Genomic DNA, 24,508 nt, shown 5'->3' on the forward strand with positions numbered 1-24,508 from the left:
GATTGATATACAAGTAGATGTGAGAATTTGGATGTCCTCTTTCAACACAGATATTAAAGATTTTGCAAAAAAAGGTAAATGATGTCAATTTTCAGACTATATTTTTGAAAACAAAAATTTTTCATAAAAATATGGTTGTTTAAAAAAATTTACTTATTTTAGAGAGAGAGAGAGAAAGAGAGAGCACACAAGCGGGAGGAGGGGCAGAGGGAGAGAGAATCTCAAGGAGACTCCCTGCTGATAATGAAGCCCTAGATGGGGCTTGATCTCAAGACACTGAGATCATGACCTGAGCAGAAATCAAGAGTTGGACGCTCAACTGACTGAGCCACCCAGGCGCCCCAAAAATGTGTTTTTATGCCAAAATGCAATGAGTTTATTATTGCTATTTTTAATTGAATAAATATTAAACTTTTTTGATATTCTAATGTGAAAAATATTGAGAGCTATAATCAACAAATAAAGCTTTGGGGATCCTCAATAATTTTTGAGGATGGAAATGGATGCGGAGACCAAAAACTGTAAGAATCACTGCTTCAGAGGACACCACCATTCATCTTTCTATCCAAAATGCCTATTATTCACTAGGTATTTTATACATATTTATTCAATAGATAGATGGTTGATAAAGTAACTGAATATTGTATATAATGCCAGAAAAAAATCTTTACTATAATAGAAAATATCTTGATATGCAATATGTAAGGAATCAATTACAGTGCAATTTATTATTATTATTACTATTTGTCTACCCTTGTTTCTTGCCTCATAATGCCTTTCTCCAAAACTGAGATAAGGAAAAAGACTCTTTGGTCATAATTTATCATTTAATTAAATTATTCAACAAACATCTACTGGGAAAATACCATTTGCCTGTCTCTAGGTTGGATATCAGTGGTGATGAGAGGGACAATGAAATAGTTTATTTTTCTTAAAGTTCATTATTTGACAGCCAAGTCAAAGAATTTACTTGTTTATATATTTTACAACCAACGTGTTTGGGATAAAATAGTTTTAACACCTTTTGAAGACTTTAACAAGTTTTGGTTGACTGTTTTTTATATTGCTTTATCATTGTGCTTTAAGGAATATTTAGGACCCACCTCTTTTTCAGTTTCCTGTCATAAAACCTTGAATACCTATTAGTCCTAGACTGCTATGGAGGGGGAGCTTTGATGGACAGAAAAACAGAAACCTGAGGGGGCAGAGTGAGTGAGGACACAGAGTCTCATCTAAATTAATTTACAGACTAAAGTCTCACACGAATCAAGTCAGAACTTTTAAAAAATTCTAAACTGTAAGGTTTCTTTTTTCCTTTTTGTATTACATTTTGCTTCCTTCAAGACAAAGTCTTCACCAAAAAAAAAGAAGGAGGAGGAGGGGGAGGAGGGGGAGAAGAAGAAGAAAAGGAAAGGGAAAGAAAAAGTAAATATGTGTGGGGATGGATGTGTTAATTAACTCAATGGGAGAAATCCTTTCACTATACAAATCATCACATTGTCCACTTTAAATAGCTTACAATTTTATTTATGTATATATTAAGTATCATTTAGTCAATGATACTTCAATAAACCTGAAAAAAAAAAGTCAAGTCTTTCAAAAGAGAGAGTATCTTCTTGATAACTCTATGAATGAGAAAAAGTAGAAACAGTTTGGAATACACAGTACATATTTTTGGCCCCCTGAATGAAGGAGATAATAAATCTTCTCTTGCCAAGAAAAGAACGTCTTTTAGTTGTGCTGATGTAGTTAATATACTATACCCAAGATCTAAAGCTCTGTAATTATTTCTTATATGCTATTTTATTCATTGTGAGATACATTTTTCCCCCTTGTTTTAACATTTCTGAAATTGGGATAAGGCTATTCAATCAATGATATATCATAGTTTCATTGGCATAGTTTTAAATTTTCTTTGTACAATATAAAATACTGGTGCATCTTACTATTGATAGCATTTTAAATTCAATGAGACATAGTATCTCAGAAAACCACATAAGACTTGATTCTACAGTCATATGGTGACACCCTAGTCAGGATAGTGGTCCTTAATGCCTTGAATTGGTTCTATTTCCCTTTCCTGTTTCATTGGAAAATACCACTATTTTCTCATCTAATGAGCAAATAAGCTGATTTGCTTCAAGGCAAAGTAAGCAAATTTGAATGACACTATTTGATCCCTGAGAACTTCAGAGTTTGGTATAAAGTTTGCACAAGCCCAAAGGGAAAAAAATTCCAGACGTTTAGCTAATGTATAAATAAGATGTGATCACAAGACAGAGATTTCTATATAAAGAGTGTATCCTAATATTTATGCTTCAAAATATTAAACCTATCCTCAGCTTACAATCGGTTATATATATTTTTAATGCAAACAACAGCATATGTAATTTTCTTTTGCATTACCCTTCTCTTCTGAAGTGCCAAGGAAAATAAATGTGTGCAAAAGCATTTATGCCCATGTCACTATCTGTACATTGGTTAAACAATCAAAAGTACTTCTGCAGATGCACGTATGAAAATTAAGAGCATTCCCACTTCCTCAGTCAAGACAGTCATGCTGTTCTGGCCGCACAGATGCATAATGGAAACAAAATTGCTTTAAATAATCAAAATACACAAAGACACATTTTTCTGAGTGATTGGAAATAACCCTGACAAATGCTCACATTTGGTAAATTATGAGCTGGCCAAGGTACGTTTGCATAAATATAATGAAAAACATTTTTTAAAAATTTAGTAAGCATATAAAGCAAGCATTCTCTTGGTAATGAATTTCTTTGACAGATAAACCAACAGCCATGCAGGGCAAGTTTATGAAGGTGCCTCCCTGAGTGCTTGACAGTGTGTGTGTGTGCGTGCGCGCGCGCGCGCGCGTGTGTGTGTGTGTGTATATATATATATATATACATATGTAGACAAAGAAAAATCCTGTAGAATTATGTGAGACAGAGATCTTCTTGCAACTAAAAATATAGAAAAAGGCTAGACATATCACATAGCTACTTGTATTTTGAAAAGAACACAAATGATGTGCAATCGAACACTATGATAATATGGCACACAAATGATCCATATTTCCCATACATAACTCTTTGGTAACAGAGAGATTACATAAATAAACACATAATTATATTCTCTTCAAACAGTCTAGATACCACACCTCAGCTGCACACTTAAACAGGCATCAGTATATAGTTAAGATGATTTGTGGGTGTCTCATAATAAAAGTGTTTGAATAGGGCAAGAGATAATCTTTTTTTCCTTTTTAAAAGGATTTTATTTATTTATTTGAGAGAAAGAGAGAGTGAGAGAGAGCATGAGAGGGGAGAGGGTCAGAGGGAGAAGCAGACTCCTCGCTGAGCAGGGGGCCTAATGCAGGACTCGATCCCGGGACTCCGGGATCATGACCTGAGCGGAAGGCAGTCGCCCAACTGACTGAGCCACCCAGGTGCCCTAAAAATAATTTTCTACTCCCATGGCACTATTCGTTATCTGATTGCTTTGTATAGGTCTGAGCACTGAGCACTACAACATGTGGATACAACAAAGCAAAAGCCAAGGAAAGATGTACATTCACTTAGGATTTTCTAGATTAGCCTATTTCTTAAGGGAAGCATAATCAGGTAGGGAGACTGATCACTGAGTTTGCTACTTGGATAGCCAAGCTATTCTGAGAATTCTGTAGCCTTTAGAAATCACTAGTAGCTGAAGAACACACCTTTAAATGAAATGGTTGTTATCAAGGTCTTTTCAAATGGTTTTGCCACATAAGACAAGTACCCACATCTACAAGGGTAAACTGTGTTCAAAAAGATAAAATAAGCCAAGGACAGTGGGTGGAGTAGAGATGACTTTCTGGAAGGTTGGGGGTGGGGGGATTCTTTTAATTCCTAAGCATGAATTGTAGGAAGAGCCTGATTGTCTTTTACAGCCTTAGTCATCTTTGAACATCATCAACTTTTCCCCATTAACTGCCACCCACCTTCACCTAACAACAGGAAGTAAGAGCTTGAGAGAAACTAGAATTACAACAGGCCTCTGGTTGGGTAAAATGGTGCAGCCAACCAAGTTAAACTGGTGTCACTTGCCTCACTCTTTGAGGTAGTTCTTATCCTTATCTCTTCTTCCTCTCATTTAAGAGTAAACTCCTAGAAAGCTTAATGCTTTGCTTTACTTTCAATATTCAAATACACTGAAGATATTTGGATATCTTCAAATGCAATATGATTTCTCTTCCCATAATTTCAGTGAAACCTCTCTCCTATTGGCATCAATGACTAACTCATTGTGACATCCAGTGTTTTCATATTTCATCTTCCGTGTCTGTGTATCCTCCTTTTCACCTGACCAGTCCTTTCCTTTGGAAACTCTCCACCCTTCCTCTCTATGGACATTCCCAGTTTTCATTCTTTCTTTTCTTCCTTCCTTCCTCCCTCCCTTCCTTCTTTCCTCCCTTCCTTCCTTCCTCCCTTCCTTCCTTCCTCCCTTCCTTCCTTCCTTCCTTCCTCCCTCCCTTCCTTCCTCCCTTCCTTCCTTCCTTCCTTCCTTCCTTCCTTCCTCTTTTTCAGTGGGGGGAGGGGCAGAGGGAGAGGGAGAGAGAGAATCCTAAGCAGGCTCCATGCCCAGCTTAGAGCCCGACGTGGTGCTTGACCTCACGACCCTGAGATCATGACCTGAGATAAAATCAAGAGTCGGATGCTTAACCAACTGAGCTACTCAGGCGCCCCTCCCAGTTTTCTTTCTAACTGTGTGACTGAAGCTTTTGTCTCCTTCCTCTTCACACGTTCATATATGTGATCTAAAAATTTGTTCCTCAGCCCTCTTCTTGCGTGTTCTCTCTCTTTCCTAATAATCTCATCTACTAGTTGGGCCTTGACTGCAAGTGACCGCCATCGTTCTGTCATCTCCCCAGAGTTCTGGATACAGATGTCCACCTGTACACTTCTCTACAAAGATAGGCTCCGGCACCTTGAAAAACTCATGTTATCCAAATTGAATTTAGTGTCTTCCTTCTCACATTTCCATCTCCTCCTCATGTTTCCTATTTTTTTTAAATGTCATCACCAATGTTTGAAATCTCAAAGTCAGTATGACCACTTTCCTGCTCATTTCCACAATAATTTGCAAAACCTTGTCAATACTTCCTCTGAGATATTGCTGCCATTTACATCCTCTTTTCCACCCATTCTATAGACTATCCCGATAGCCTCATAGATGTTCTTTAGGCTCTTCTGCATTCAAACCACTTTATATGTTGCTGCCAGAAAAATCTCTTCATTTTTTTAAAGATTTTATTTATTTATTTGTCAGAGAAAGAGAGCACAAGCCGGGGCGGGGGGGGTGGGGAGCGGCAGACAGAGGGAGAAGCAGGCTCCCTGCTGAGCAAGGAGCCCCGGTGCGGGACTTGATCCCGGGACCCTGGGATCATGACCTGAACTGAACGTAGATGCTCAATGGACTGAGCCACCCAGGCATCCCAGAAAGCTCTCTTTAAAACAGAGTTTTTTCATGTTAATATACATTTCCTTATCTAAAGGCATTTGCTTTAGTCATTTGCTTCGCTAATATTTTTCTTTCCCTACAGAAGAAATCTCTCTCTTGTTGGTGCCTTTATATCATTAAGTATTCTAGTCTAACAGGTTAGACTGATTTGATAGTGAGCTCCGTAAGTAAAGGGCCTGATACGTCTACTTCAAATCTCCAACATACCCTGTAGTGACTGACATAAAGTAGAACCTCACGAAATCTTTGATTTGGGGGTTGGGTTTAGTATCACTCCTTTGTTTAGTTCAACATTCCCTATTTGTTACACCCCACGAACTTTTACCTGGTCAATCGAACCCTTAGATTTGGGATCTGGGAAAGCTTGGCAAGAGGATAGTAGAAGGCAGGGGAAGAGGCCCAAGCAAAAAGGAAACTGAGAGAAGCCCAGCAAGTGGCAGGCTGGAAGCATTCTCAGACAATGTTTATATTGTTCTTTTGCCTACTGAGTGCCGCCTGGTCCTTGGGGGCCCAGACATGCACATACCACAACCACCAATCTCTCCAGGAATCTCAGAATGCTCGGTACCCCTGTTATACCACACCCAGGCCTGCCACTCCCAGGGAATGCCCTGTGTCCGTTGGCAGCCACTCAATGACTGATGTGCTGTGCTCCTGTCTTCTGGCAGGAAAACTGGAAGAGCCAGCTAAGCCTAAGAATGCACCTGTCCTGAAATGCTGATGGTCATTCCAGACATATCAAGCAGAGAGTTAGACTTTTGGGGCTTCTGTCTGCCAAGTGATACATGAGTACTGTCCTAAACACGGGTTTTTCGGAAGATGCTGCCCTGCTGGTGGGGGTGTGAGCCAACAGGAATCTGGGTTCTGTGGGAAGAAAGTACTACGATAAAGGGGAACTTGGGCAGTCGCATACAGATTTCTCCTTTGTTCAATAAATACATTGACTGTCACCAGCAAGGATGCAGGAGAGCAGAGGGAAAGGGAAACACCAGAGAGATGATAGGTTTTCTCCCAAAGATGAAGCTCTTTTGTGCATTAAATGTCTCTTCTACTTCATGTGCACGTCTTCCTCACAGCTCCTCTCTCGCTGTGGAATATAAGAGTGCTACACTGTAAACAACTACTCTAAGCGTACTGATAGTGGAGAATGTAAACTTATAGATTGTTAGGTAATTACAAGTCCAGTCCTATTACTCACTTTACCTTGGGGCGAGTTCATGTCTAAGTGAAGCTTTTACAATAACCCATTTCCATTTCTCCATTGTCCCTCATTTCTTCAGCTAATTTCATTGTCAATTATTTTGCTGTACCTTTTTTTTTTTTCAATAAGAAAGTAAAGTCATTGTTATCTCCCTGTCATGTCCATCCTTTCTCATACCTTCCCAGGGGATGATCTCACCAACGTCTTCACTAGGATCAGAGGCATCTGGCACATAGTCTCGAAACTTCCCTCATCTTCACCCCAGATTTTTTCTATCACCATCTTCTTTTCCTTTTTTTTCTTGGAATAAGATTTTTTTTTTTTTTTTTTTAACAAATCTCTATAGCTAGCATAATAAGCTGGACTCTTCCCAGTTCCTGCCCCATTAAGGAGACATTTCCTCCTGCACTCCAAATTGTTCCTGCTCCAGCAGCTCTTTTCTCCTCTACAAGCATGGTCAACTCTCCACTTTCCTAGAAAAGTTTTCTTGCCTCACTTCTTTCCTTTCACTTTTTGAATAAAGATTCCACACATTTTCTGTTTCTAGTTATTGTCACCTTCATTCTTCTCATGCCCTTGAAGGATGTATTCTGTACCCATGAATCTGTGGAAACAGTTCTTGTTGACCTAAGCCTTGCTGAATCATTAGCTGCTGCCAGCCCATCTATGGTTCTCAGTCTGTAATAATCAGCACAGTAGACCATTCTGAATCACCCTGGTGTGTTGTGCCTCTACACGGGATTACGAGCTTTCTTCATGACTATTACAGCCTAGAGCTTCCTCAGATTTCCTGAACACCTTCCATCTCCATAGTAAGTCCTCTTCTTTCTTCTCTACACATTTATTCTCTTTCCTTCTGACCCTGTAATTGTTGCATGAAATCACTTGCATCATCCACCAATAGCGGTCTTTTCATATATCATCACAACCCCACACTAGAAGTCGTTTTCTGAAGGTAACATCCTCTAAGACTTTTTTGCTCTCCTTGGTAAAGATACCAATATATCCACATCTCAAATATATGTGTGTGTATGTGTATATATATATACACATATATATATAATATTTTCATCCCAGCCAGATAGAATTTTCTTAATGTATATATATTTGGGGAATTTATTTTTGGCTTATTTTTGTTTTGCTTTCTGATTTATGGGTGTCTGACCATGATAGAGCTTCAAGGAAAAGTTATTTCAGCTCAGGGTACTTGGAATTTATAGTTAGCCATTGAAAACTGCTGTTTCCAGATTACCATGTACACATCATGGGGACACCCTTGAATTCTTGCACTACTCTGGATTTTCTCCTTCCTTCCTTGCACATTTTTTATATGTAGGATGAAAGGGTTATGACCGGCCCCAAAGTGAAGCGGGAGCCTCGGTGGTGGGTATGAATGTTTTTATTCTCCCCTTTTTTCTTTATACATATACATATCTCATATCTGTAGGAAATCTTTGGCAGTGGGGTATTTGAACAGACTTTTAAGGAAGGAAGGAAGGGTCGTATTAGTGAACACTTTATCCCCAGCATGTCATATACTGAGCTGAGAAGACAAGTAGATGACTGCTTACTTTTGGTCAGACCAAATAGTGTGAAGTGTCCTATATCCGTCCATGGGATGTGTCCAACTTGCCTCCTTGAGAAATGACTATTCTTACAGATATAGGCCTTCAGAAAAGGATATTGACAGCCTTCCTCTTCAATCTATTCTTCTATAGATGGACTTTGGGGCTCGCCTGATAGACTGTTTGACAGATCCATCACCGTATCCATTCAGCCCTGGGGGAAGAGGCAGTTCCCTTTATCTAACACAATAGGGTCAAAGAAAAGTCAGAAAGGGAGTTAGTCTCCCAGAAAGGCCATGAGAACTCTCTTTATGGAAGGCCATAGATTCAAGTTTCGGTAATGTGGGCTTCTCCACAAGGTAATAACTGCTAATAGCATGTATTTCCCAGAGAAACTGAGTTAGGTTCCTTTGTACAACTCCCGAGAGAAGAGAGACGGCAAAGGCAGTTACCTTGTCTATCTTCCTTACTTCTTATCCTCTGACAGAAAGAGGTGCTCCCTAAATATTTGTAGAATTGAAATGCATGAAATGTGGCCAAGGAAATAGGTAGCACTTGATAGTAGTACCAGGTTTTGGGGACTTTGGCAAATTCCTTATTTTCTTATACTATTTTCTGAAGAAAGTATCACATATTCCTGGGGTTGTGATTTAAGATTTTTCCCTGAGGCGTTGTCAAGGAAGTTAGGAATTTGGTTGAAATTGATCTCTGCTAAGAGATTCAGTGGTCCGATTGGAAAATCTCACCTCAGTACATTTTAGGGTTAGATGCTCTCCTGAAGAAAGCAGTCCTTTTCTTGAAGCCTCTAGCCCTAGCTGAAGCTAGCCACAAGATACTAGATTTGGTAGACAAGTAGACAATTCAGCTGTGACCACTGCTTTATTCCTCCCAGGATTTAATTATCAATGAAACTTTTTTGAATATAGTTTCACCAATTATGAAAAATGACCTCTTCGGATAATTACATGAATGTCAAATAGAAAGAGCCTAACCGGTATAAATGTTACTGCCATCCAATTGTTATAAATCGGCCTTTCAGCAATGTTTAGTGTACCCTCAACAGTTTTTTTAAAAACCCAAAACATTTTATTTTAATCAAGAAGAAAACAAGGTATGTCACAGATGAAAATGACACACATATTTTTGTGCTTATTATTTAAAGAAAGGAGAAACATCTGAAATCTGTTTGCTAACTACAGTATAATACAAATTAGCCTGCAGGCACTGTGTGTGTGCTGTACCCGGTCTGCTTGCCAGCCCTGCTTAGTCCCAACGTATTAATGAGCAAGTGCAAGTATTTGAACAATCAGCATTTCCGCATTTGCATGCAAACTCTCATGCTGTGTAATTATACACAGAGCTGGCACTCAAATTAATTAAAGCTGATTTCTCTGTGACTGCAAACTGGTCATATCCTCAGCTTTGCCTTCCTATGAAGTCATCACTCCACATTCAACGTGACACTTCTGTCCCTGGCATTCTTAGTAATGCTAATGTTCGACAATTGTGAATCCCGCAATATTTTAGATTGCAGTTGACAATGGCTGGGTGTTCTTGTGCTTTTCCTCTCCTCCCTATTTTTCTCCCTTTTGGTATGAAGATAAAGAACAGCTTTTGAATGCCTGCTTTGTAATTATCTCAAATAATAATGCAAACAAATTACATATATTGTCTCAGTTGGTTCCCTCCCTCTTTTATGACTCCACCCACTTGATTAGTGCTTACAAACAATTCATCAAACTTAAAAAATCTGTTTGTTTGATAGTAGCAAACAATTAGTTTTGATGGCTTTTGTCTTAATTTTGAAAAGGCTTTAACAAATGGTGTTTTATTTTCATAGATAAGGCTCTCATAATTCAGGATCAGGAAGATTAGGAGAGAAAGAAGCAGGAATGACTGCTAGATTTGATTAAGACTTTTTGAATCCTCATCAAACACAGCAGTATTGCAACGGAGACTATTATTTGCCAAAGAGATCCATAAACGTTAACTTCTAGGGGCCGAGGGTTTCCTCAGCTCTTCCATAATAAAGCCATCACCCTTTGGTTTCTCAGTTCCTTTGAAGGAACTGTTTCTGTGACAATTCTTTTGAAAAGACATCCTTAGAGCAATTAAGATATCATTACGATTCTCCTTTCATAAATTTAAATCTCTGGATACAGGTGGCTACTAAAAAACACTGTCATGTAGTGCCCGGGAGATGAGCTGCTTTGACACATTCCTCTGAAATCACTCCTTAACACTCAACGACAGCTCACCATCGTCCTCATTCCTCTGTATCCCATTAGCCAGAAACTGCACAGATAACTATTCGCAGGGGCTGGGTGTCTCTTTTTAGAGCAGGCACCAAACAGTTCTATCCCTCAAGTTCAAGACCCTGAAATACACTGCCAAGAAGATTGCCCCAGTAATCTACGTTTGAAAGGAAAGATCGAGCAGGGAATCCCTTTATAATCAATCTCTAGTGATCAAACCAAGAGATATAATTGCCCTTACCTTATCAGTAGTACTTCTGGGTCCACATAGAACATCAGTTAGCAAGCTCCCTTCAAATTCCAGTTGGCATACAAGTGAGAAAGGAGTATTGAGTTTTTCCCGGAGAGGCTTCTGGGGAGATCACAGTCACTATTATTGTGATCCGAAGCCTGCCCTTCTGTCTTGTCATGAATTTCCTACGCAGACAGGTGTCATATTGGCATGAATTTCGTTGCCAAGTGCAGTTTAAGAGGTGGGCGTGGCTGTGATCATGTAGCCAGTTCCACCTGTCTCTAAACCCTCATAACCTCCATGCTTTCAAAATTTCGCTCAGGTACCCAGTGACTTCATGAGTTACCCACGCACTGGGTCCGACTAACAGAGGTGTGGGAACAGTATCGAGTTAAGCAGCACCGTCATTGTAGTACACAATGCTCATTGCTACTGGCAAATACCTATTTGCTGAATCAGGATTGGGCTGCACTGAGCAGGACTAGGCGGTTCTACTGCTTTCTGTTTGTTTCCTTTTTAGAAACCATCCTCTTCTAATTAACCATTTAGTAAAAATATATTCTTTTTGATGTTCATTCCCTAAAAATATAGCTTTCATAAGCATAGAGAATTACTATATTTTAACCTTTTTTTTAAACAAGCACTTGCAAAACAAAAGGCAAAGAAAATTGAAGTTCCCCAAACAATTTTAAAATGAACATGACTGCATATGTTGTACTTTCTGCTCTTAAACTTTCTGATAGCAAATTAAATACATTTGTTAGTTATGATTCTTTTACGTCTTATGGGAGAAGGATATAGGAGAAGTGTTCTGTAAACTTCTTAAGAAAAGGGACTCTTTTACACCTTAAGGAACAATAGACAGCTGGTACTCAATTTTTTTTTTAAATTAATGGTGGTATTTAAAAAAAGTTGATCGACTGCATATCTCCTTATAGGTGTATGTATAAATGGAATTCAGGTTTGTAAGTGGCAAGAGAAGATTTTAGAAACATGACAGCATTATATGTTTTATTAATCCTTGTAAGTATAACATGATCACAACAAAGTCTAGAAAATAAGGAGCTCAATATATATAAATGGCATGTCTTTGACTTAAAATTTCTAGCCATTTTATCAGTATACTCTGGAAGTGGTGGGCTATTAATTTTTTAGACTCCTCAATTCCTCAGTGACATTTATTTATTTTTTATTTTATTTTATTTTATTTTATTTTATTTTATTTTATTTTACCAGGGGAAAGCGCGAACGCAGTCCCCCACTACCACAAATTATGCAGTCGAGTTTCCCACATTTGGAGAAATCGCAGGGGTCAGCACATCCGGAGTGCAATGGATAAGCCTCGCCTTGGGAAAACCACCTTCGTGATCATGGTATCTCCCCTGCCAGGTAAGTATCCCCCTCAGTGACATTTAAATCAAGAAAACTCTTCTTCCTTTTTTTGGAGGGGGGATTGATCTAAATTCAAATATCAAAGTTTGGCCCAATATGCTACCCAAAGGAAAAATTTCTTATGTAATATTGCCTTTTCTTCAACCTGCCCACTAGCTGGCACAAAACTGACATGTACATAATGATATTTCATAGATTTTTGCTAAGTAAATAGTGGTACATTTATAACTGTGTATGTGGACACTGTAAATGATATAAATCAACTAACCTGCAAACTCTTGAAGGTTTCCTTCTTGTACAGGGCTTCTGCAAGGTTTGCATATCAATGCGAATGGTAATCATTTTCTAAATAAATTGAAATTAAATAACTTTGAAGAGAATACATTAGTAAGTCTAAGATGATCCATTCTGATTTTAGATAGAGATCTTCCTTATTTTCGACCAATATCTTCCTGAACTGTCTATTCTTTGGTATGAATTTTTTCTGAGGTTTCGTGAAGCTTTGAGGATAAATTTAATCCCTATTCCACATGAAAGTTATCCAACTATTTGAAAAATGGCTATCATTTTTCCCTAAGTCTACTTTTTTTTCAGTCTGAACATTCCTTTAATCATTCTAATATGAGATGGCTTTTAAGGTTTCTCATCATATTGGATAGATTCCAGTTTGTCCCTGTCTCTTCTAAATGTGGCATCAGAACTGAATGCATTACTTGAGACATGGTCTAATTATGCAAAGTACGTGGATACTGATGCCTGTCTTGTTCTGCACTCTATTTCTAATAATTTAGAGTTTTATGAAGGCAGGAAATGCATTCTGAGGAGGGGTTGGCATCATTATCATATTCTTAGTTCTTGAACTTTTACAAAACTAAAATGTTTAAATATTTTTCATACCAAATTCTTTCTAATCCAGCCTCTGGCGACGTGTTCTTATTGCCGTTGAAGTTTTGGATGGAAATAGAGGACTTTATTTATTTATTTTTTTTAAGGTTTTTATTTATTTATTTCACAGAGAGAGACAGCGAGAGAGAGAGCACAAGCAGGGGGAGTGGAAGAGAGAGAAGCAGGCTTCCCGCGGAGCAGGGAGCCCGATGCGGGGCTCGATTCCAGGACCCCGGGATCATGACCTGAGCCGAAGGCAGACGCTTAACGACTGAGCCACCCAGGTGCCCCTGGAAATAGAGGACTTTATATCCATGCATACTACAGCTCATATTTGGTACTGGTCATTGTTCTAATTCTTTGTGGCATTTTTGAATCCTGATTTTACTACCCGATATCTTAGTTACTATATTTTATTTTGTGTCATTCTTGGAAAAACATCTGCGTGGCTACTATGGGTCAGGCACGATATCAGGCAGTGATGATACCAAAGGCAAAGAGACACGGTCACTTTGCTGAAAAAGCTCACAGCAAAGCAAGGACACTGCCAATATAATTATTATGACTTCCATGTTTTCTTTCAAATCACTGGCAAAAAAAAAAAAAAAAATGATAGTACAATTCTCAGAGATCTCTCTTCAGTTTGACACTCCATCACCCTTAGCTCATGAGAATAAAATATAACACCTATCATTTTTATTGAGCACTTATGTGAAGATAGGTAAAAAGCACTTCATGTACATTATATCATTTAAGAAGCACAACATCTTTATGACATAGATAGTTTTAATCCCTCATTACAGTTGAGGAGATTAAGGTTCAGGAAGTTTATGCAACTTGCACAAATTGACATAGCTGATAAATTGCAGGGCTTCAATTTGAACCGACGAGGTTCTGAGACTCCAAAATTCATTCTTCATCGTTCTTAAAGAGGTAATTCTGCCATTTTTGGAAACTTTCTAACCATCCTATAAACTAGTCTAACTTATCTTCTAAGAATGTATGAGAATTTTGATTAAAAGACTTACCAAAATTCAGTTATACTGTTTTTTTTTTTTTTTTTTAAGAGTAAAAGTAATATACTTTACCTGGAGCTACTTTGTTCTTAGTGAACCCATACTGATTCTTTTTTTTTTTTTAAGGTTTTATTTATTTATTTGACAGAGAGAGAGAGAGCACAAGCAGGGGGAGCAGCAGAGGGAGAGGGAGAAGCAGGCTCCCTGCTGAGCAGGGAGCCCAAAGTGGGGTCAATCCCAGGACCCTGAGATCATGACCTGAGCTGAAGGTAGACGCCCAACCGACTGAGCCACTCAGGCGCCCCAAACCCATACTGATTCTTAATAGTCACTGACATCATCTCAAAATGCTCACTTTTACTTTAATAATTTTGTCCACATATTGTTAGAGACTGATGTCAAACTCATTGGTTTGCAGTTCACAGAACCTTTTTTCCTTTCTAATAAAATCAGATCAGCATAGACTCATCTTCAGTTTTCTTGATTCTTCCCCATTCTCCATGATACCTCAGAAATAATTGGCAGAGGTTCTATAAACACATCTGAAGTTGTTTCTTTCCTGAAGACACCAGAACATATTTATGTAGCTATCTGTTTCACCTTCTTGGGGTTCGGTCCTGTAAAGTGAGTTATTGAAAATAAAGACTGAATTGTTCTGCACCAAGTTTTACATGTTGAACACACTTTTAAATATTTGTTGGAAAAAAAATCAGCATAGTGGAGAGGAAAAAAGCCCTACAATCTTGTTTTATATAAAAGAAAGAAGACCCCTATTTTTTGCCTTCTTGGGAGGAGCAACACTTATATCACACATGAATGATTCTTTTGTTAAGGAAAAAAAAACTAGATAAATCTGGATGAGATATTCAAGTTGAGAAAGTCAAGGTCCTTTTGGGCATAGCTTGATGGGCAACATTAGATAAAGGGAAGGCTAAATTTCCCTATAAAAAATTATGAACAGTTTGTCAGTCTGGGAAATAAACTTGGACCTGGGCAGAAGGGAAGAGATATGAAAGTGTAGTGGTATGAGGTGCTGCCCAAGAACATGCAGAAAGCCCAGAACACAACAGAGGAACACAGACGGAAGAATTCTGAAGCTGCTTACACACAAATCTCAAAACATGGCTGTGCTAGCCCAAGAGGTGATACGGAAATGATTAATAGAGGACAGCGTCCTTTTCTTCAGGATAGTGGGTGATCCCAATTTTGTAAAATGAAAAATACCTTTGAAAGAGGAAAGAACTTCTATGGCATAACATTTGTTATTCCAGTTTGAGTGGATATTAGAAAATAATAAAGCCCTTATCTTCTTATAATATTCTACGATATAATTTTTCCCTAATTGTACTTTCATTACACTGTATTTTTAAGAGTTGCATTCTTTCATGGAGTACTATATATTTTTATTACATAGAAAAGCCCAAGATTATTTCTGGTGGGTAAGCAGAGAGTGAAAGGAAGATAAGTTATCAAGAGAATGTCAAGTCCTCCGATATGAAAGACTCTTTAAAATGTTATTTTACTCTAGCTAGAAAAGACTAAAGCATCAGTTTAATATGAATTTCACAGAAATAACCAAAGAATTGTCAGGAAGTAAAAGGCTTCTTAAGACCATTTTTCCCCCAGAAGAACATTGTGCGTGTACACATATAATATTATTTTCAATATTCCTAAACTATTCTTAATAAATATGTTTAATAATAAAACTAATTCTGATGGGGAGTATCAAATAATGTATATATTGCATTATTAAAAGAGATACGTGTATATATGTGTGGGTATGTGACAAAAAAATTTTCACAATTTTTAATCAGCTTGAAAGTAAAAATTTGTTGCTGAGAATGTTTCTCTTTGGTAATATGCAGTATTGGAAGCATCAGCACAGTAGTATTATGTTAATGCATTACAGCTGGAAGATGAACCTTGCTGAAAAATTCAAGAAACTGAATACTGAACAGTTAGTTGCAGAAGGGCAATTATGAGCCCTGGTATGGCTTCATTATCTAAGATGAGGGAGAATAAAATGCAAAACTGAAACATAAATGATGCAAAGCATATTAGGTATTAGATTTCTTTTTTGTTTTAATTATCTAAGTTTTCATTAATAAGTGCTTTGAAATACATGATCTTTTCTTTGATGCTGGCTATTTCAAAGCAACATATTATATGGGCTTACACTGCATTATATTATAATAATTCTAATAGCTAACTTTTTTATTGCTGTGTGCCAGGTACTGTGCTAAATACATACATTATCTCATTTATTGCCACAATTTATGAAGTAGATAATATTATCATCTCCTTTTAAAACAGAGAGCAACTGAAGCACAGAGAAGTTTAGCAACTTGTCCAAGGTCACACTGTTAGCAAATAATTGAGCCAGGACAAAACTCAGGTAGAATGTGGAGACTATACTACTCATTTATTTTGCGTCCACTGTGTGCTTTCTCTATGTCCCCATTATGTTCTTAAGTGTTTTTCATATGCTCTATACCCTCATGAAAGAAGAATCCATCTTTCTAAGTTATTTTGTAATGCTAACCAGTCCTTAATATCCTATTCAAGGGATGCCTGAGTATTCAGTTGGTTAGGCGGCTGCCTTCGGCTCGGCTCATGGTCCCAGGTCCCTGTATTGGGCTCCCTGCTCAGTGGGAAGCCTGCTTCTCCCTCTGCCCCTCCCCCTGCTTGTACTCTCTCTCTTTCTCTGACAAATAAATAAATAAAATATATCCTATTCAAAGTGAATGCAAAATATACTTCATCTGTTAAGGCTAGCTCCAGGGTCAACTTATTTATGGATTTTGTTGATCTCTTTGAGCAGGGCCTAGTGCTGTCTCCCTTGTCTCCCCTGTATCCCCTGTACCCTGTTCAGATGCCTGTTTACACCCAAAATATCCACGGCTCTTATTTACTTACATATCTACTTCTCTGCGGGGCCTAGCTTAGTGCTGAAATGCAATAGCTGTTAACAAACATTTGGGTAATGAATCAATAACTGGGGCTAGCCCTTATCTTTTCTGCATCATTTTTCGACACATAATTTTCCCTGCCAGGCACCAATTTGTCTCCTGCTGGGGGGAAAGCAGGGTATTGCCTTCTCTACACTTTGAATTCATGTTTTCTCCTGTTTACCAAAGTGGTAAGGAAACATGAGTTTCTCTGCTCAAGCTAGCGGTACTCTTAATAAACATATTAAAAATACCGAATCAACAAGTTTTGTGTTGGATTACCCCAAAGAGAAGTTGCCTAAAGTTTGACCATAGTGCCTGTGATAGATGTGGCTCAATATCATTCTTCCCAAAAGTCTTTATTATTAAGTAAAGTGACCCATAGTTTAAACAGAGAAGGAAGCTGTGTTTTCACCCCAACATAGACCTGGGAAGAAGAGAAAGTCAAGTGCAAACTAGTGCATTGCCATGATAGTACTCTTTGCTTTCTTTATCCACTCATCTGACATTTATTGAATAAATGAGAGGCTGAAAAAACCATGACAGGAAGAGAGGGGGGAAGCTGTGGGCAGGCTCTGAGATGGCTGCAGAGAGCAGGAGACTTTTGAGTGGAACACTAGAATAAAATTTAGTTAAGAGAGGGGAGAGTGGCTGGGGCACTTGGGTGGCTCAGTTTGTTAAGTATCTGACTCTTGATTTCAGCTCAGGTCATGATCTCAGGGTCGTGAGACTGAGCCCTGAGTCGGAATCTGTGCTCAGTGGGGAGTCTGCTTTTGATTCTCTCTCTCTCCCTCTGCCCCTCCCCCCTTTAAAAACAAACAAACAAACAAATAAATAAATCTTAAAAAAAAAAGAGGGGAGAGTGGCAAGCAGGCAGTGTGCAAAATACAGGAACACCAACCACATGGGGACACAGGGCACAGGTCCTCTTAGGTCACTGTGGGAAGTTCAGTGGAGCAGGAAGTCCTTGGAGTAGAGAAGAATGTGTTAACCACACGGTCCAGCGTGAACATTTTATGATTAAAAAATGCAGCATTATGGGGCGCCCGGGTGGCTCAGTCGTTGAGCGTCTGCCTTCGGCTCAGGTCATGATCCCACGGTCCTGGGATCGAGCCCCGCATCGGGCTCCCTGCTCTGCGGGAAGCCTGCTTCTCCCTCTCCCACTTCCCCTGCTTGTGCTCTCTCTCTCTCTGTCAGATAAATTAAAAAAAATCTAAAAAAAAAAAAAAATGCAGCAGTAGACCTGTATTGGAGGCCTACCTCTGTCATGACTTCAAGAGACGGCCGTATAAAAGTCTTTTTGCACTATGGGTGCAAAAAACAAATGCTTAAAAAAGCCCAGTAAGTAAAGGTTAATGAGTGAGGAGACTGGGAACAAGGCAACAGGAAGCAGGGTACTGAGTTGCCATGGGGCATGTGGTGGCCACTGGTAGTAGAACTTTCAACTACCCTAGAGAAATCAGCTATCCAGTTTTTTTTGTTTGTTTGTTTGTTTTTGGTGAAATCTCCAATTTTTAAAGTATGGACAACTAGTTTAGTGTTTTATTAAATATTATACTGGCAAAAATAATGCCTATTACCATTCTATAAGCCTTGATGTAAATTTCCTATTCTCTCTTTTTTTTTTAAAGATTTCATTTATTCATTTGTCAGAGAGAGAGAGAGAGACAGCGAGAGAGGGAACACAAGCAGGGGGAGTGGGAGAGGGACAAGCAGGCTTCCCGCTGAGCAGGGAGCCCGAAGTGGGGCTTGATCCCAGGACTCTGGGATCATGACCCGAGCCGAAGGCAGATGCTTAACGACTGAGCCACCCGGGCGCCCCAACCAATTCTCATTTTTTTTTTTTTTAAGATTTTATTTATTTATTTGACAGAGAGAGACACAGTGAGAGAGGGAACACAAGCAGGGGGAGTGGGAGAGGGAGAAGCAGGCTCCCCGCTGAGCAGGGAGCCCGATGCCGGGCTCGATCCCAGGACCCTGGGATCATGACCTGAGCCGAAGGCAGACGCTTACCGGCTGAACCACCTAGGCGCCGCCCAATTCTCATTTTTTTAAACAAGCCAATATTTGTCTCATTTTACTCTACCCCATCTTTACTTTTATCTAACAGTAATCCAAAAAAGAGCACGGCACACCACAGCCTGACATCAGAGGAATGCATCCAACACCGTTGACTGCTGGGTGAACGTGGGTTGGCACATGTGTTATCCCACCTGATTTGAGTTAGTTGAGCACCGGCTCTTCCTTTGGCCGTAGGGTGGGTATAAACACTTTTAAAATATATCATCAAATTTGATTACACTATAAAGATCTATATGTATATGTATATGAAAGCCATTTTGTCTCAACCTACATAACCCTGCTTAATCAAAAGTCTAAAAAGAAAACTAAGAGTAGACCCTACCCAAACATATTGGTATGAGCTATCAAAATAGTCTCTATTTTTATATTATTATTTCTTTTCTACAAAGTAGAGATTCTCACGTACTTACAGAGTTTTGGGCCAAAGTTTCATTTATCCTTACCCAATTTGTAGGCTAAAAAAAAAAAAGAAAGAAAATAAACAGAGCTGATACCAATAAATGCTGAAGACGGGGTCCTAGAACTAAAGATAACACTGACGCTGGCAGGGCTCCCAGTTGAAGTTGCAGATTCTCTTTATTTTCCTTTAAGTCTTTAAACAGGATTTATCTCATTTGTCTAGGACAATTTGAGTGTGGTCCTGCCAAACCGTGACCTCTCCAATTTTCTGTGCATGTCCTTGTGCTGGTTGAGAGGTCTGTACAATTTTCATAGAATATATTCAGATTCTCTGTGGCATGTGTGCTCTTTTTAGAAACCAAAATCTCATAAGCATCCCATAAATTTTACCCTGCTGCTGATTGGAACTTCTTCAGAAGCAGCACCAGAACAAACAGGTCTTCTTTAAGTGTTTCTATAAAGACTTTATTTCAGCAGCTGTGGTTGAGGCTCCCACTGCAGGCAGCACAATAAGGTTTAGATTAAAAAAGGGAAATAACCCTCTTGAAGTCGAATCCTGAATGTACCTACCAGCAAGAGTGAAATGAATCACATGTTTCCTGTAGGTGACATTTTACTCTATGACTTAAGGAATCTCAGCAGGAAAAGTGTAGGTTTGCCTGGAGAGGAGTGTAGGAAAAATTTACAAAGAAATGAAAAACCTAGAAATGAGGAAGGCAGCTTGCCAATTCTATGATTTTTAACTAGGAATGTTCAAAAACTGAGCCCTCTCTATAGATAGCCAAAACAACCTTTTATAGTTTTTGGAAATAGGGCTGCAACTCCATTTCATCCTCTCCAAGATAGTCCTGGATTTCATGATGAATAGAAGTTGGGTACTGAATTTTACATTCTGAATGAGGCTAAAAGCAAACTGAATATTGAGAAGATCAAATCTATGGCATCTGTTCTTGGTAGTCTGGGTCATCACCAGAGAGAATTGGAAGTACTCCATTCCTGCTTCCTATCAACTTCTTTCCCTTTTTCTTTGTCTTCCTACTCCTGTGGATATGTTGGAGTCAAAGAAAAATTGGGGACAGAGTGAGAAGAGCCTCAGAGGTTGGGGAATGGAAGAAACAGCAGCAAAGTCTGAGTTTCCAGGTATCCAGGAGAGATGGATCTCATCCAAATATAGGGTCTTATCGAGAAAATGGAAAGGCCTCTGTTTGTGTGAAATCTCCAGTAGCACGATCCTCAAGACAGTTGCAAAATCACCATCTGATGGAACTCTAGGCAATCCGTAAGATCAAATCAGTCCAAAATAGTTACTTAGACTAAATCTCCAACAAACTGGTTCCTCCTTGCCTTTTGATGACCTTTCCTCCCATTCCACTCATGGGAGCCACTTCTAAAGGTCCATTCCTCCCTTCTGTCACCCACACGGCCCCCTCCCCTGCCAAGTCTGCGGGTGGGTGGAATGGGATGGCAGAACAAACAGGTTTGGGTGTGGTATGGTTCTTGTCAAAGGGTCACAGTCATTTGTTTTTAACCTTTGCTTTTATGTCTCAAAAGGAGGATGTACAACATGTTTTGAAAATCTGAAGCCTCACACAATGTTTTCCCCTTTTACGAACATATCAGTCAGTGGAGTTTCTTTTCCTAGTTGATTGTTTTTGCCACAGATCTGGGACCCTAAAGAGAGAGACTGTAGGATATTTCTGAAATCAATATAATAGGTGCTTCACAAATATATGTTGGATAAAGAAACACATCTAAAAATGTAATAGCCTCTTAGATGCTCATTTAGCATAGTTACAGGTTAAAGATAAGGGAAGAATGATGATATCCCAGGGGAGGGAACGAGGCAGACTTATAGTGTGAGCTTAGTTCTAATTCAGACTGAGATTCATTATATGAGGAAGGCTGACAAATAGTATATTTTAGTTAAAATCATTAGTCCAAGGAAGCTACCGTATTTCCTTCATATTAAATAAGGATTTATATTTATTTGAAAGCATTCTGTATAAGGCAATAGGTCTTAAGATTTTGGGGGTTATAAATTCTTTTTGGGAACCCAAGAAAAGCTATGGACTCTGTCCTGAGACAAAAATGCACATTCAAAAAAACTATTAAAGAAAAAAAAAAACACAAGAAACTTTGTTCCTGAGTACCCTGAAGCTCATTCATGGACAAACCTGTATCCCAGGTTAAGAATTTTTAGAAAGGCGAAGCCCTTGAACAGTGACCTTCAGGGTCCAGAAGAGGGCTTTCAGGAAAAAAAAAAGGTTTATTTTAAGGTTTAGAACAATAGACGCCTATACAACATAATCACAAATTCCACCCATTCCAAGAGACTGAATTGAAAGAAACAAATATGCACACGGAGCTGCCACCTCTCTGTGGAGGTAATGGAATTTTCATGCACACCCCACAGGGCAGAAGAATTCAAAGGCGCTTGTTTAAGCCAGAAGACCAGGAGACTCGACGCAGTATTGTGGCCATATCACACCGTGGTCACACCCAAAGAGATACACACAGTAGGTTCACTGTGCTCAAACACATTAAACAAAGCAAAGATACGGGGGCTGTGCCCTGGAAGTCTAACATGAGCTTAAGATATTTCCTAAACAAATTAGAAGAGGAATTACTGTCATTAATCACTCTCTGAATCCCTAGAATGTTTTTTCCTTGGACCTAAAATTTAAGCTGATTACCAGTCATTCCCTGAGATGCAAAGGATTGCTTGGGGGGGGGGGGGGGTAGAAACTTGCAAGAGAAAACAATCCCTATCTTAGTTGTCCTTTCTGACCCCTCATCTCCCCTCTCCCCAGCAACTGCTTCCTTCCCCTAAGAGTTTCCTCCTTGCAATGGCAGAAAAAAAAAAAAAATACTGAACTTTCTAACTGAGCCAATTTCAAATTGCCAAACTGGAATCTGGAAGGTTGCTTTTTGAAAAGCTTTTGTAGCCAAACAGATGTATTTCTAAATTTTACTTCATTCACTGGCTTCTCCTCCACTATATTTAGGAGTCAATGCTCATTTTCTTATCATTTTCCATTTCATTGCTTTTGTTTCACATTTGAGTAACTGTAGGTCAAATGTACTCCAGACTCTTCTGTTGAAGACATGTTAAAATCAAGTAGAAACTGTATGATTAACGACATGAATCATCTGTTTTTTTTAAAAAACAGGAAAGTAAACAAGTGCTCGGTGAAGCCCCACCTGCCTTGCTGCTGTTGTGGTCTGGGCCTATCGTGAGGAATACAATTCCCCCTTCTCAAGGCTGAACTAAAATTAGGCTCCACCTGCAAGATGTTAATGAAAACTTACACAGCTGCATTCCAGAAACAAGTTACCCAGATTGCTTTTGGAGAGCTCTGTGTAAAAGCAAACTTGTTAGCTCGTTGTCTAATTCCCAAAATGTAGGATTAATTTTAATGGCAATTATTAGCACAATAACCAACTGATAAGTAATCTCAAAATAGATCCAATATTATCACATAGGAAATATGCTGTAATTCTATCACACATCCTGCTGGGTTTAACCCCTTACTCACAAATGCATACTTCCTGTCTCCTTTTTGGCACGTGTACTCAAACGGAAGACAGGAGAAAAAGTGAAGTCACTGGAATGGCCTGCAAACAGTTCCAGTTAGCACGGGGCTCCCCTTAATCGCATGCGGCTTAATGGGAAGAAGAATGCAAAGCACATGCTTGCTTCCTTTGCCCTTGATTCCTTTTGCAGATTCTCGAGCTTTCTTTGGAAGAGGAGCCTCAAGTCAGAACCAAATCACCTCAGACTCACAGCCACCCTTTTCTTGCAGATTTAAGATACAGTGGCAGTTGATACATTCTCATCACAGAAGGTGGTCTCCCCTTTCCATTTCCAGGTCAAGTCTTCACTCCATTCTGTAGGCCAAAGGACTCAGTTTGGATCCCCATTACTTTTCCAGATCATACAATAGTGCTTACCCTCAGAGAGAGAGAGAGAGATGTTACAGTTTGATTATTTACTAAATTGTGCGTGTCAAAAATTAAAGAAGCTGGTGTTTGGGGATGGAGGATCTCTGCCTTTTAAAAACCCCAGCCTTGAAAAAAAATTCCGCTTCATCATTTCCTTTACTTGCAATTTAGTCTTATCAAAGGATCAGGAAATGCCTGCAGTTGTTCTGATTTGATCTATGTTCCCGATGTTGCATGTTATCCTATAGATTCTTAATATTTTCACAATTATACCTTCGTAAAGCCTCTTTGGAACACTTTTAAAAAAATTGTTTCAAAGTCAAATAGGCCCAATTAGACCTCGAGCAGCAAATTCGGTTTCTGTCAGAGATTAAATAATGAAGAAAATAGCAATGCTAACAAGCAGGAGGCTGCCTTGCATTACCCTATCTGATTTCATTAGCCTAATTCACGCTTATTAATTATTGGTCGGATGAGATCATCGGTGTAAGTATGCCAGCCTCACGATGGTTGCATTTGGGGAACAGTCAGCCTTTTTCAGGACTTCTCCATGGTCCTCAGATGATACTCCCATTTCATTTCCATTTCAGGCTGCTGCCCTATTCAATAAATGTATCTGAACCGCCTAGGAAAGCAACACTGCCAGAATAAACATTTTGTTTACTACACAGCCCTGCTTGCAACTGTCAACAAAGAAATATAAAAGGAGGTTTAAGTTTTCATTCCTAGATAGAGAACTCCTGTGTGTTTCTACAAAGCAGGTCGTTACGGACTCGGCTGCCCCCTGAGATTGAGCAATTCTCCCGCACGTTGTAACAAAGGGCTGCAGGTCTGGCAGTGTGGGAGTGGACTGGGCCACTTAGATAAGTTTCATTCACGGTAGGAGCCCAGGGGAACTGCACAGCCTCAGTTCACGGTGTAACTTTACACTATTTTCCCTTTAAGTCGCTACTAATCCCTTGGGTTTACATGTTTTGGGGGCTGCATCCAAGAAAAGCAGTGTGAAATTGCCTGAAAGCCTCCTTATAAATAAGACTTACGATATAGACCAGCTCTGTTGATGAAAAGACTGAGAGAAATGCCCTT

At 39.1% G+C, this 24,508-nt stretch overlaps 1 protein-coding gene, 1 long non-coding RNA gene and 1 other non-coding gene across 22 annotated transcripts in view; 1 reads left to right on the plus strand and 2 right to left on the minus strand.

Annotated features, from left to right (window-relative positions):
- The window catches only part of LOC144381913 (uncharacterized), an 87,113-nt gene extending 72,398 nt beyond the window's left edge, over positions 1-14,715 (plus strand). Inside the window, exons 2-3 of the long non-coding RNA XR_013448105.1 lie at positions 11,995-12,147; positions 13,166-14,715. This is a non-coding gene — a long non-coding RNA (uncharacterized LOC144381913). The remainder of the gene's footprint in view (positions 1-11,994; positions 12,148-13,165) is intronic.
- ADGRL2 (adhesion G protein-coupled receptor L2) overlaps positions 1-24,508 on the minus strand; it is a 609,197-nt gene that overhangs the window by 259,730 nt on the left and 324,959 nt on the right. The gene's annotated exons all lie outside the window — the stretch shown is intronic.
- On the minus strand, positions 11,992-12,155 carry LOC118528597 (U1 spliceosomal RNA). Its single transcript, XR_004912324.1, has one exon. It is a non-coding gene; the product is annotated as a U1 spliceosomal RNA (small nuclear RNA).

This window comes from Halichoerus grypus, chromosome 5 (assembly GCF_964656455.1).
Source record: "Halichoerus grypus chromosome 5, mHalGry1.hap1.1, whole genome shotgun sequence".
Taxonomy (NCBI): Eukaryota; Metazoa; Chordata; class Mammalia; order Carnivora; family Phocidae; genus Halichoerus; species Halichoerus grypus.